Below are 14,192 nucleotides of genomic sequence, written 5' to 3' on the forward strand. Positions count from 1 at the left end.
ATATGTATTCAGTGTTATTTTACTTAGGAAATACCAAAGAAACAACTGTAATACTAAACTGTATTTAAAACTAAATCTTTTGTACAAAATCAATGAACTATAAATTCTTAAACCACTCATGCAAAACATTTAATTTGGAACTGCTACTACTAAACATAGTCACACAAACCATGAGAATGTATAATAACTCAAAATAAAAATAATAATAATAATAAAATGATTATGCAAAAATATTTAAGTGTATCTGTCTCCCTAAAGTAACCAAAAACTTCATATTCTTTTGACAATATTGGCAGCTTTAAAGATTGACCATATTACCACTATGTGCATGTTTTATTGATATTAACGTTAACATTACTGTATGAGAAATCGCAACAGACATATTACGTGATTTTAAGAAACCGTTCGTTTTTTAGACCACGAACTAATAATAGAAAAGTAAGAAAGTTGTAATTCGTCGGCCTACTGAAGAATGGTGCAGGAACTATTTTCCGCAGCAAAATCATAGCAGTTTACAGGAGTCTGCACACACAAAAAAAAAAAACAAAACAATACACTCACCGAGGTCAAACTCTTTTCAAATTGTGACGGGAGTGTCTCAAGATTCTTTCTTACAACCAGTCTTAGTTATGCTTTACACCAACTACCGACCAGAATTTCTTAAAGAATACTCTTTCTTCCAGGATAATGTATGCTAACGACACCGTACTGTTTTATCATTTAGTCTATTAAGCGTATTTACTGCAACTTAAAGCAGCATCTTTACTATCGTGTAATATAAATAGCCTATATATGTAAAAGGTTAGTGAAAAAGCTTATTACAGCTTGTTTAATACACATGTAGCCTATTGATTATGATCGAAGTAAATCACCAGCAGCCAACTGAACATAGTCTTACTACACAGTGAACGTGTTTTATTTACATTTATACAAACAAAGATTTAGAGAATTGCAAACTTTAACTTTGGCTTTTCTCTTACTCCTAATATCTTATTTTGGCAGTCCTTTTTCTCTGGGAAGGAAATTTGATTTCTACGACCATTGAACATCCCATGCTCGTGATCGAGTACAGCTCATCAGTTATATCTATTATGAGAAGCCATCATTCATGGGTGTTACTGATACCAGAACACGAGGAGGATCGAGTCCATCTCATATCTCTAAGTTACACTGCATGGAGATAATTAAAAGTAATTCATATACGAGTTATTTTTATTTTTTGAAAACTGTTTATTTCTATAAATTTCATTTTGTACGTAACGTTTTTGGGTAAACCGTATTGAACAAAGTGAATTATAAGTTTACTGTGTAATATGCAATATGTAAACAACAAACAAAAATATGGCCATCAATGAAAATAACAACAAATTTGTAATAAGAACCCGATATTTTGGCATATAAAGTATATAGAACGTAAGGGCTTGCATAACACTAGGTATTTAAATAAATTAACTGGTACATCCAACTACTTGCTTTATAACAACTTAATTAAGCAAACAGTTTCAGAAAGTTCTGAATGAAGATAACATTATGTGACATGTGTTTGTGTTACGGAATTTGTTGAACCTGTTTGATCAGTCCATTACACATTATATAAATATTATACTTAATTGTAAATGACGTGTCTTATACAACCACTGAGACGTGATCGAAGATAAAGTGTCAACAAGAAGGAATTTTGTATTGGGTTACGTTATCTGGCCTATACCAACGCCTGTCACCACAACAAGAGGTTAACAATTTCAACATATGTTTATCTTTTTCTTCCTTTTAAAAAAAAATTCAGTCCAGAGCCTTAGATACCTCGACAGATTGAGCCATACGCACGCTCGTGGCTCCTGCAAGCGGATAGCTCTGTACAGTGACGTATCTCTGTTATTACTCTCTCCAGACAAGCGCACTATTTAAACGAGCCCCATCAATCCTCGCGATTGTTCGATACATCTGCGATCATAAATAATCTCACTTCGAGGGCTTCCGATGCTTGGAGAGCGTCACAGCACGGCACGGCGGTGTCTCTTTTATCTGTATCTTGCTAAAGGTATGTGTGTATTATCATTGACAATAGATAACGCGCAACAACGGTTTAATTACGGCAATCCATCACTCAGTAATGATCTTATTTTGAATTGGGTACATATAAAAATAATAAATACATTTTAGTGTACTTCTGTATCAGTGTGTGATTGCATACAGCTGGATTTATTTGTAAAGGCGTTTCTTTATTGATATTGCAAGTAATTTAAACGTTTACAAATGTATTTAAATAAGATTATTTAAATGTAAATTTATCTACCCGCTGAAAAAATGGTTCAGAAGGTATCTTACTGTTCGTGCTACTGGCGGTTTGGGAAAGTCTGCTACAAAACAAATGAAAAATATATTCGTAGATGTCTTACACTCTTCTAATCGTGCAGGAAGTACCCCCAAGGCTCTGTTTTGTGACCAGTCTTATTCATTCTTTACTCACCTGCGCTTTCATTAGCATGTAGAGTTATTATTATTCTTTGTAGGTAAATATTACAATGCGTAATGTGTATACAATATTTTTTATTTTTCACACACGATACTGTTAAAAATCTTGTAAATACTGTAGAGAAAAAATTATTCAAAAACACAAATTCAATTCAAATTAGTAGGAATCATTTTACAAAAGTAATGCCGAGTAAAGAGAGTGATAGGAAACTATTATTACATTGAAAAGCTATTGTGCCTCCTCCTGCTTCTCGCGAGATTAATAAGTAAGCTCTATTATACAATATGAATAATGTACATAATCTGTCACAAGCAACATGCACTGGGCCTGTCATAATGTCATGATAGTGTGTGTAACAGTTTAGTCGTGTTCAGTACATCCCTCCTAGAGGCAATGTTTGTGCAACGCCAGTTGTGACTCATAAATCTTATAAGTCGTACTCCTCATTCAAATTGTTTGAGCACTCATGAATATTTATGGGCTCTCATGTTGTTACAAAGGTTAGATCCTGTGGTTGCACAATACATCCATATAATCCGATTCGGCCGCTCTATTTTTGGTGTGGACTTGATTATCTCGAGTTTTTGTTGCTACGAGTTATGATAAGATATAGGTGAGAAGATTTAATGAACGCGTAGTTACCACATCTATAGACTGCGTCACCCGCATAGCTGTGTTTTGTATTCCATCGTGTTCCGACGCGCATTCTCGGGATGCTTAGTACAGAGTGAACCATATACGGAAGCCAACCAACTTTTCTATGTGGTACCGCTATAATTGATCAAGGTTAAATAAGTTTCTCCGTATCCAAACATGGTTAAGATGAACTTGGCTTCAGATACGAGCCTGTTACAGGAATAACATTGAATATTCAATATTGGCTTGTTGAACACAATGCCATTAACGCGACCTTGAGTTGTGTCTCTTAAGTGTTAAACTTTAATAATTTCTTGCATTATTTTGGTTGAAACATTTTACAAGACTATGTTCTAAGAATAAATAAGTATTTGAACAAAGCATTACTACATTTAGGTATTTATTAGTCTTTGATTGTTATTTAGTAATTGTTGTGACACGACTGTTTCTGTTGGGTTTCTTGAGATTGGCGTTACTTCGTTAGTTAACGTCTCTAATACACAACACAAGTTATGTTTGCATTGCAAAGTGATGGTAAATCCGTAATAATATTATCTTTACTAGTACTTAACCTGGAAAGATACGCTGGCTAGATATGTGGCAGTGTTTATGTGAGGCCGATGGTCGCGAGATAAGAGAGTGCAGGGCGCAGGCGCAGTGAGTACGCATGCAGCCTCGCCAGACCTATGACCCTCCTTATACAGCGACTAATCTTCGTGCCGGTTACTGCCGTTGGCGCCACTCGCGCGCACTCGGCACAGATCGGATGAGTTCACTCTTGTTAGTTACACAAGTTAAAATGTTAGTCTTATCCAGGTTGATCCGTAGAGCTATGTGACCGCGAATTGGAAACCGGATGAGAACAGACTTTATCCGGATACTTGCCATATTTCACTGATTGATACAAAACAATAAGTAAGTAACACAACACTACTGAACTGTGGCAAATTTCCGGAAAATCCTGTTTCCTATATAATCCTTCCATCTCCAAAAACAAACTTCAAACAAAGAAACAACCGGATGATTAAATGTTAAATTGGATTAATCATTTTTTAACTCTGTGAATTAATTGTGTACTAATAATATTATTTTTAATAGATTCCGGATAATGGAGTATAAATTTCGATAGACCTAGCTGCAGCAGCGGTTAATTGTGAGTTACCATTAGTGTAATAAACCCTATCGTATTTATATTCTTGTTATTAGGAATCTCTGAAAACTTGGCTTACTTTGATAAATTAACTGAATAACTGTTCTAATTCAATATTATAAACAGGAATGGGTGTAAATTACGTATTTCTATGCAGTAGAGCGGGTAAAGTCCAGACACAGTGAAATAAAAATTGTTAAAAATCGATTGGACACGAGATCTTATAGGAGCGGTGAAAGGAAATAAGTCGTAACGTTTATTTTAGACCCATATCGGGTGTGTATCACCATTGAATCTAATTGAAAAAAAATTGAGTATCATGCTACATATATACAATTAATGGTGGTGGTACGTAAAAGAATCCTCACAAGAAAGAGCATGGCACATGTTTACCGCTAACCTTAACGACGTATTTCATAGTTAGAATTCCACGTTGATGTGACAGTTGATGTTTTTCATATTGCTGATAGAACTCGAGGGCAGGAATGTTCCAGCCAGTTCCCACAGACCGCATAGCTGAGGAATGACCGGAACGATAAGTATAATCTACTTCTTTTCTCGTCTTTTTCCCGAGGATTAGACCTACAAAAGCTTCTGAGCACTTTACCTGTTCCTAGAAATCCATTGCCGTCATCCTCTTAAATTATCGTGTGATGTAAGAACGAAGAAGAGTCTATAATTTGACCGTTGCTGCTAATGCACCTTTGTTTACGGTCTATTTACCTCGTTCGACTCGACATTTCTAAAACTGACCTGCTGACCGCAACCACAAGACCTGGTTGGGACTGGTTGGTTGGTTGGTTCACTGTTAATTCGGTTGGGCCAGTCACCGCAAACCGCACAAACTTTATCCCTGCCGTGGGGTCTTCCTGGGCAACTCGTTGACACGTAACACGATTATGCACAGCTTGGGTTTCTTAGTGACTGTAAGCGTTACAACTTCCACAGCTTTGGTCAAAACTGTTGTTTTTGTAAAAATAGTATTGCTTAGAGAATTTGTCAAACCAACAACTTTGGTCAACATATTTTCAAGAAGCCTTAATGTTGCTTTCGCCATTGAAACATTTAATAACCCAAGGGTGCCGGAATGGATATTATCCTTTAGAGACTGTACTAGTGATATCAGGATTTTAAACTAAACTCCTTCAAAATATTTATACTTCAGGAACTGACTCGGTTTGCTTCTAGCATTGCTCATTACCATTTTTTACATCTCACTAGTTCGAAATATTTAAAACGAATATTTAGTACGAATATTTAAAAATGTTGGATATGCAAATTAAATAATTACATTGTTGCATTCCTATATTAGAGCCTAGATGGAATACAGTTTTCCATTTACTTATTTACTCCTATAAATAGTGGAAAGTGGCTGTTACTTCATATGGACTTTAGTTAAATAGAGGTTATTTTTTGGTAAAGTTGATGCTCGACTCAAAAAAGTAATCCAAAGTTCTTACAGTCAAATCATAGACCCACGGCTCGTAGTTTACTATCCGTGCATAGACAATTATTTTCGACCTGCGCTACATAAAAGTCAGTAAATCTGCTTTAAACACTGATACATTCCATTGGAAAGAAATTCTGCAGAAAAAAGAACATGCAATTTGCCGTTTACACTTCTAGTAACTTCTGCGTTTGATAAATTATAGAACACTATTGATAAACCATTATCTCCTCTTACCTAAATTATTGTTTCATGCAACAAAGGTTATAGGGTGTCCAGCGTGCAGGAATTGTACTTAAATACACTATATGTGGTAAACATACGGGATATTTACAGGAATTTTGAGGAAAATGCGTAAAACGTGTAAAATGAATGAAGCGTGTCTAACGCTCATTTTTTGGGATCAAGTTCAAGGATAATGGACAGCGCCGTCTTCGTAAAAGAGAGGGTAGAGGGTTGAGGTGAGTTGACAGTTCGAGGCCACTCGCCACCAGTGAAAGTGTCGTGATGTCACGTAGACCCGCCGCCGTCGGCCGATCATTTTTGTAGTGATCTCTGATCCCCCCCTTTCTACTTACCTGCTACTCCTCGATTTCGCAATTTGACTTATTATGAGCTGTTGATGTGAAAAATGAATAGAGATTCTTGCTTCTGCATATATTATAAGATATATAGCTTTCGTATATATATATATATATATATATATATATATATATATATATATATATATATATATATTTGTGTGTGTGGCCTGAAATGTGATTTATCAAATAAAGCCATAATTGTAAAATTATTGAAATTTCAATAAATAGTAAACACACCAAAATGGTAGGTATATATGTATATATACCTCATGTTTCGTGTGTTTACTTTTCATTTTTGTTTTACTGTAATCATTTTACAAGTATTACTATTTTATAAATCATATTACACATTTCAAATCGTATTAAGCAATATGTTTTAAATATGTTACATATATATATATGTTTTATTGCTATAATTCTAGTTTCAAAGTACATTATTAACGACTAAGTTCAACCTTCGAAGCCTATAAACACGTTTTATGTGCATAAAAACTTGTAAGTGTTCATTTTATTTACAGGCATTAACTTAATTTTACAATTTGAAAGTTTAAATAACCACCGTTTTAACATAAAACAGTACATCTTCATTTACTAAAATGTCCTATTGACTCTGAGAGAACGCATAAAATAACATCAACTACTGTAATTTCTTACCTGTTACTTTTGTTCGGTTACTAATAGCGATATAGTCGCAGTCGCTGTTTGCGATCACTGATGGTCTATCAGCTCCCGCGATTTCTTGCCTGCTACTTTCGTTCGGTTACTAATAGCGATAAAGTTGCAATCACGATTCGTGATCATTGCTGGTCTATCAGCACCGCGATTTCTTGCCTGCTACTTTCGTTCGGTTACTAATAGCGATAAAGTTGCAATCACGATTCGTGATCATTGCTGGTCTATCAGCACCGCGATTTCTTGCCTGCTACTTTCGTTCGGTTACTAATAGCGATAAAGTTGCAATCACGATTCGTGATCATTGCTGGTCTATCAGCACCGCGATTTCTTACCTGCTACTTTCGTTCAATTACTAATAGCGATACTGTTTATGATCAAATGTTTTCGCTATTTATACTGGTAGCGAAAAGATCGCAGTCACGTTTCGCGATCACTGCTGGACTAACAGCCACCACGATTTCATACCTGTTGAATGTAATTCTCTATTTAGCAACTTTGTATGAGGTTCACCAGAATAAATACAAGTCGTTTATAGCTTACGTAAAAACACATCGAGAATAAGCTTAACAATAGTTTCTTTCGTAAAGTATAAACATTTAAATAATTGGTATATTGATACATATTAAATCTATTATAATTAGATTCTTACTATATCATTTTAGTTTTTTAAATTAGAACTAACAAATATTTTTTATAAAATATAAAGATTAGATTATTTATATAACGATACATATTAAATGAATTATGATAAGATTTCTACTATAACTCTTTGATTACCAATTTGAACTTTTAGAGTTGAAAATACGTTATAAACGTAGTAAGTCTTTTTTATATTTGGTAACTGCATGTCAATTTTTAGGTCTTAATTCTTAAAAATAAACACTAAAAATTCTTAATTTCTTACAACATAATTCGTTTTTGGCTCTAAAGGAATTATCATACTCATGCGTTTCTTCTACTACGATAAACAGATCTTCTATTTTAATTTATAAAGTGTAATACATTTGCTATTTTGTATTTTTACTGATAAATAAGTATTACAAGACTTTACTTCTTCAAATTCCTTATTTATTCAAAATAAATTTAAATTTATGCAAATAATGTCACTGCCACTAAATGTGTTAATGTTATTTATTAAAAGGTAGAATATAATATAAAAGAATACATCTTAATGTATCAGCTATATTTTAAGGCATTAACTAAACATTATCTAGCCTTGGGAAAGACTTGTAAGGACTACAATTTTTAGTTCGATCGTCCTGGAATTTTAAAGTTATGTACTTGAAACATACGGGAATTGTGCAAGAATTTCGAGATTGACGTTGGCTGGACACCCTGGGATAGTTGACAAACATATCTCCTCTTTTCTAAAAAGTAATAATTGCATCTCAGGTTATTTATTCTATACAGATCAACTTAAAAAACGGAGTTTTTTGGAGATCTATAATGCAATCATATATTTCATACCCGTATTAATTACATTTCGAAATGTCTGTCATATTGTACCATACTTTGTACACAGATGGCAATACATTTCCCATTAAGAATCTAAATAGTTTCCGGTCATTACAAAATCATGAAACAGAAATTTCATTGTTAAAAAGTGGTTCTCTGACAATGGTCTGCTTCCTAATACAGAGAGGATAGTTGCAATAAACCTTCACTTTAATTGCCAGAGGCTTGTAAGAGTTGACGATTCCTATCTTTGACCACTGCTAAACACCGTTTTAAGAGGGTCTCTAGATAGAGATAGAGAGTCTTGTCACCTGGGAAGCTCACGTGAGTAGCCTTTCAAACACCTTCGATAGAGCTCGTTTTCTCCTTCTTACAATTTCAGAAATTGTAGTTCTTGATAGGGCTTTGGTTGTCTGCATTGCTATGTACACCCGCATATTCTATATGGAATCATTATCTTGGATTCTTTCCAAAACAGACAACACGGTTTTTAAACAAATAAATAAAATTCCAATTGCTCATATTATACTCTTTTTAAGAATATTCTTGGAAAAAGAAAGTGCAGGTATAGTAAAACTGTAATATCTTGGTGATTTTTAAGGAAGGCCTAAACATGGTTATGGTAATACGTTTTTTCTTACTCATTCTGAAATTTATAGCGTAGTACAATATTGACTTGAACTAACATACAATTCTCTCTACCTCAGATTCTCAACGAACTGGAAATGCGAGTTTACCTTCACGCACTCTGGCAAATCTGTGTCTCTTATATTTAGAGAGTTTATTTTATTTCGCAATCAGCCTTTTTTGTAAGGTTTCCTCGTAAATTGCCCGTAAGCATGCAGCCTCCAATTATTGTTGCGCTGAGAGCAAATTACGCGTGACATTTCAAAAGAACTGGACGAGAAGTCAGAGAGTTGGTCTTTTTGACTGGAGTGATTGAACGCGTTACGCTGCAATTGTACTTCTGGTGTAGATAATATATTTTCCACATATTATGATATTGGATTACTTCATATTCAACAAAACCATGTACACACCGAATTTGTTTGAGTTGAGAAAAAACTTGATTGTCACGGTTTACTTTATAAAATGGATTTAAAGTTGTCGAGATAGATTCTGTGGATACATTATTTTATCGCCAACAACAAATGTTAGTTAGATTTTTTTACTGACCAAATTGTTATTTTCTAGACGAATGAAACATATGTGGTAAAAGAAGTTTTTATTGATACCTTCAAATAAATGTTCAAATTTTATTAAAATTAATCCACTTTATTTATATTGTTTTAGTTAGTGATTAAATTATTTTTGTTAGATAACAAAAAATGTATGCAATATATGTACAACAACGAACAGGTTCAATAAACAGCAACTGAAAACAAAGTCTGGGCAACTTCTTACTTAGCTTGGCTGAACCTCATATTGGCTTTATATTTAATTGTTAAACAGCTATTTTAATACTACGAGTAATATCTGACCGTCTTTTGTAATGATAAGTGTTTTTAGCACTCGCCCAGGTATATCTTGCCTTATATTAGTATAGGAATTACAGTTTCCAACAGTTACAAGAAAAGTGATAAATTATTAAATTTGAGAAGTTAATTAATGTAGCATACGTTTTTAGCCCCACGACCAAATAATTTGGCAAATGCTGAACTTAGACCAATGTTTGACTTATACTGTATTTTTATTACGAGAACGTTTAACTACAGTCTACAATGTATCTTATAATAATTACATTAAGTTTAGTATCCCAAGTAATATGCATAACGTTGAGTACACTGTGTGTAGGGAAGATAAAGATGATACATGTTTTTTGTAGAGCTGAGGGTAGGTGCATGTGTCAGTAGGAGAGATTCGTGTGTTAATGAAGTGGATTGGGGACAAGTGCTTGTTGAGAGGAGACAAGGTGCAATGTAAAACAGGTAAGGAAGATGTGTATTTGTGTGTCTTTGAGTATGTGTTTATAGAGCGGGGGTAAGGTGCATGTGTCAGTAGGAGAGATTCGTGTGTTAATGAAGTGGATTGGGGACAAGTGCTTGTTGAGAGGAGACAAGGTGCAATGTAAAACAGGTAAGGAAGATGTGTATTTGTGTGTCTTTAGAGTATGTGTTTATAGAGCGGGGGTAAGGGGCATGTGTCGGTAGGAGAGATTCGTGTGTTAATGAAGTGGATTGGGGACAAGTGCTTGTTGAGAGGAGACAAGGTGTAATGTAAAACAGGTAAGGAAGATGTGTATTTGTGTGTCTTTAGAGTATGTGTTTATAGAGCGGGGGTAAGGGGCATGTGTCGGTAAGCGGGTAAGGGAGACTGCGTATGTAAGTGTAATGGAATGCTCGCAGCTGGCCCACTTATCATTGTTTTTACCACGTCCCAGACGCTGAGGAAGTTGAGAGCAGTGGCGGTGGCAACCTTGCAATTTACCGTTCTGTAATAACTAATAAACCGGAGAGTGGGTAATGAAGCCGCGGGTCAGCGACTGGACTGATCACCGCTGACATTTGGCTCCTGGACCGCGCATTGTCCCGCAGAGCGTCTTCATTATCGTTACGGGGTCAAGTGGGATGTCTACGTGACGTTTATAGCTTCGAATATGAGGTGTAATTGCTGGAAGCTCACCTCTAGGAAGAGCTTTATTTGAAGAAACAATTTCATTGCATTACAATTTTAATATGCATTACTTTTCGTGTAAGTATGTACAGTATACTGTTGTGGAATTCATATAATATTCCTGAAACGTTTTATTATAAACTATTTTTCGTATCTCATAAACATTCCATTCAAAATTTTGACTTGATCTTATAAGTATCTCGACACAGTTTAATGGCCAGCTTGGTTTGCTGTTTAGTTTGAATTCAGTGGCTGTTTAAACTTTAAATAAAGTCACAATTCTGTTTTTTATGGATCTAGACAAGAGCTGTTTTTGTACAAGTGTAATTGGAATCCCGCACTAATAAAAAAACCATATTATTATTTAAACTGTCACGAAATCAACCTACTCCTCCCTCTACTGAACCTGATAGTCCAAGTTTTAGTAAAATTGTATGTCGGTAACTGAACAAGTTGCTTGCGACCGGGTTGTTAACACAGCACATTATCATACTATCCTTTTTGGAATTTTGTGTACAACAGATCATTTTCACAGGGCATAACAGGTGCAATATAGTATTAACCATAACTATGTACCGTATGCTTATTAATGTTTATTACCGCACCTGTAGTGAATATAAAAAATAGAAAAGTTAGTTTTTTAATAGAACGGATTTCCATAAATTAAACAGCTCGTATCTTTAAATAAATTCCACATATTGTGTCCTATTAACTTTTTAACCAATATAATACATACTTTTACAAATGTTTCATCGTTCGTCGAAATAAAATTCAGTCACTCAAAAACTATTTGGTTCTCTAAAAATGTTAATGGTTTGGAAATAAAACTAAAAATATAAATTTATCCGTAAGAAATTAATATTGTGCTATCCTTAAATAAAAAATCGAGCTTGAATACGAATTAATTTTGACATATTTTACTTAAGATAAAATCGTTACTCAAGGACCGAACTCATATTAAATCTAAAACCGTATCATATATTTTATGTTTTATACTACATATTTCAACCGATAGTTAATAATACGAAAAATTAAAGTAATTTCCGTTTCATAAAGTGTCTATATAATTACATTCAAGGCATTACACTTTACTGCATGAAAATTGAATGGCCTCGTATATTATAGTCCGTAGTCATACTCAGTGGGCAGTGAGGCTGCCCTCTCCTTCTGTTTTCGCCGCCATCTTGTTTCTGCCGTGACGATTACCATTTGCTGTTGGTCTTTGGTCAGTCGTAGGTGGTTGGTCGGCGAATGAAGACTTATTTTGACCTGTATTATGTTGTTCAGTTTTAATAATTAGTGTTCTGTGTAGTTTTTGGTTTGAGTGCATGTCTTAGAGTTAGTGAAGTTAACACACAACTTGGTGGTTGTAATTCCTGACTTACACACAACGCTCTAGTATGATTTGTTTGTTCTATCCTGGTTTGTGATTGTTGGGTTGATTATTTACCTGAAGAAGAGATCAGATTGCAGATCTCGAAACGTGGTATTACTAATCGTTGGCAAATGTCTGGAAAAATTCTGTTTCCTTCGCAATCCTTCCATCGTCAAAAACCAACTTCAAACAAAGAATTAATTGAAGTATCAAACCTAGTTAGTTGATTTAGAAGGAGGTGATAGTAATTAAAGGCTTATGAACGATTTATTCAACGATTTGAGTTTTGCTTCAAAGAAACTACAGTTTAAGTTTAATAATCCATTTAGTGTTTTACACCTCCATTAATCCATTTGCGTTTCGATCCCCTTTGTAAAGAACAACTGGGCAACTAATCGCCAGTACATTGTATTCCAGAAAGACTGTTGCAATATTCACACGAGGAATTTAAAAAACCTCCCAGCAAATGCTTTCAATCCAAACAGAGAATTGCGGCCTGGTTGGCATTCCACGAAACACATTTTCAATCAAAGGAATTCCTAATCAGGTATTTTGGTTGTTTCGAAAATCAATTATCTGCTAATGACGCTTTCTCTGTTGTCGCTTGTCTGAACACCCAAGATTCCTCTATAAGTAGGCTTAAATATTCAAATGTGGCCGCTCGATATTCGGACTGTGTCGGAATGTGGACGTTAGAAATTGTCGAAAGAGATCAGTAAGACACTGCTTCCAGTCAGATTCACATGAACGTCGTTGCAATGTCACGTGCAGACCATTCCTTTCCATTGGGTCCGGGACATAATACTATGGTTATAATTGACTTGTAGCGGGGTTCCGATGTTGGGTTAGACTCGTAGTAATCAGCGCGTAATCCAAGCGTTACGTGAAAAGGACAATTGTCAAACTGGACCTGAGGACCAAAGCCTGTTTGTCCTCACCTCAGTCGTTAGATGGAGGACAGGCGAAGTCACCGACTACAGCTAGTGCTGTTTGTAGTGTCCCAAACCCCACCTCTAGAACATGGACACTTTAACCTTCAATTCCAAATTCCCACACCTACTTATTTAGTAAGACAAAAATAATACCAATAAAAAATAAAACCTAAACAATTTAACATTAGTATATTAAATCTCATGAAAGATGGTTTAGTGTGCAATAATATCACTCAGCCGTTTCACATTTTGGCGAGCGTCGAGTGTCCGGAGTAGCGGCAATAAAGACGTACGGCCGCACTTTATTAGAGTGGTCGGGTGGAAAATGTGAACTACCCGTGAGAGTCGTAAACGCCGCAACCGGCCACGAACGTGGCGGACGGCGAGGTTGATGGAAGGTATCGCGTTCCCAGCGAGCTCCTCGTTATTGAGATTGAGCTGCCGTCAGATTTATGTGCCGGGGAGCTGCAGTTCCCGGACCCGAGACCGCTATCCGGCGTACCGGTGCTTGTGCCGGTACTTGCTGCCATCTGTGCCCGCACATTCGTCAACTAGGTGACAGCTCGTGAATACCGAGTGCAATGCGTACATTATGTTCCCCATTGACATGTCCGCATGCGTTGGAGAGGAGTCCCGATAGATTTTTGTTTCGTTTTTGGGAGACTCTCTACTCATACTACACGCGGTCTCTACCACTGCAATGTGCTTTTAAATCTATGAAAGAAGAGCTTCAATTTGAAACAGTTTTAAAATATACTGAAGGAAATGTATTTTTAATAATCATCATAATGAAATCAAGAGAGTCTGTCGGAAAATTAATGAAAGGCAGTTGAGGCTAATTTAAATGTA

The sequence above is a fragment of the Homalodisca vitripennis genome, chromosome 1 (assembly GCF_021130785.1).
Source record: "Homalodisca vitripennis isolate AUS2020 chromosome 1, UT_GWSS_2.1, whole genome shotgun sequence".
Lineage (NCBI taxonomy): Eukaryota > Metazoa > Arthropoda > Insecta > Hemiptera > Cicadellidae > Homalodisca > Homalodisca vitripennis.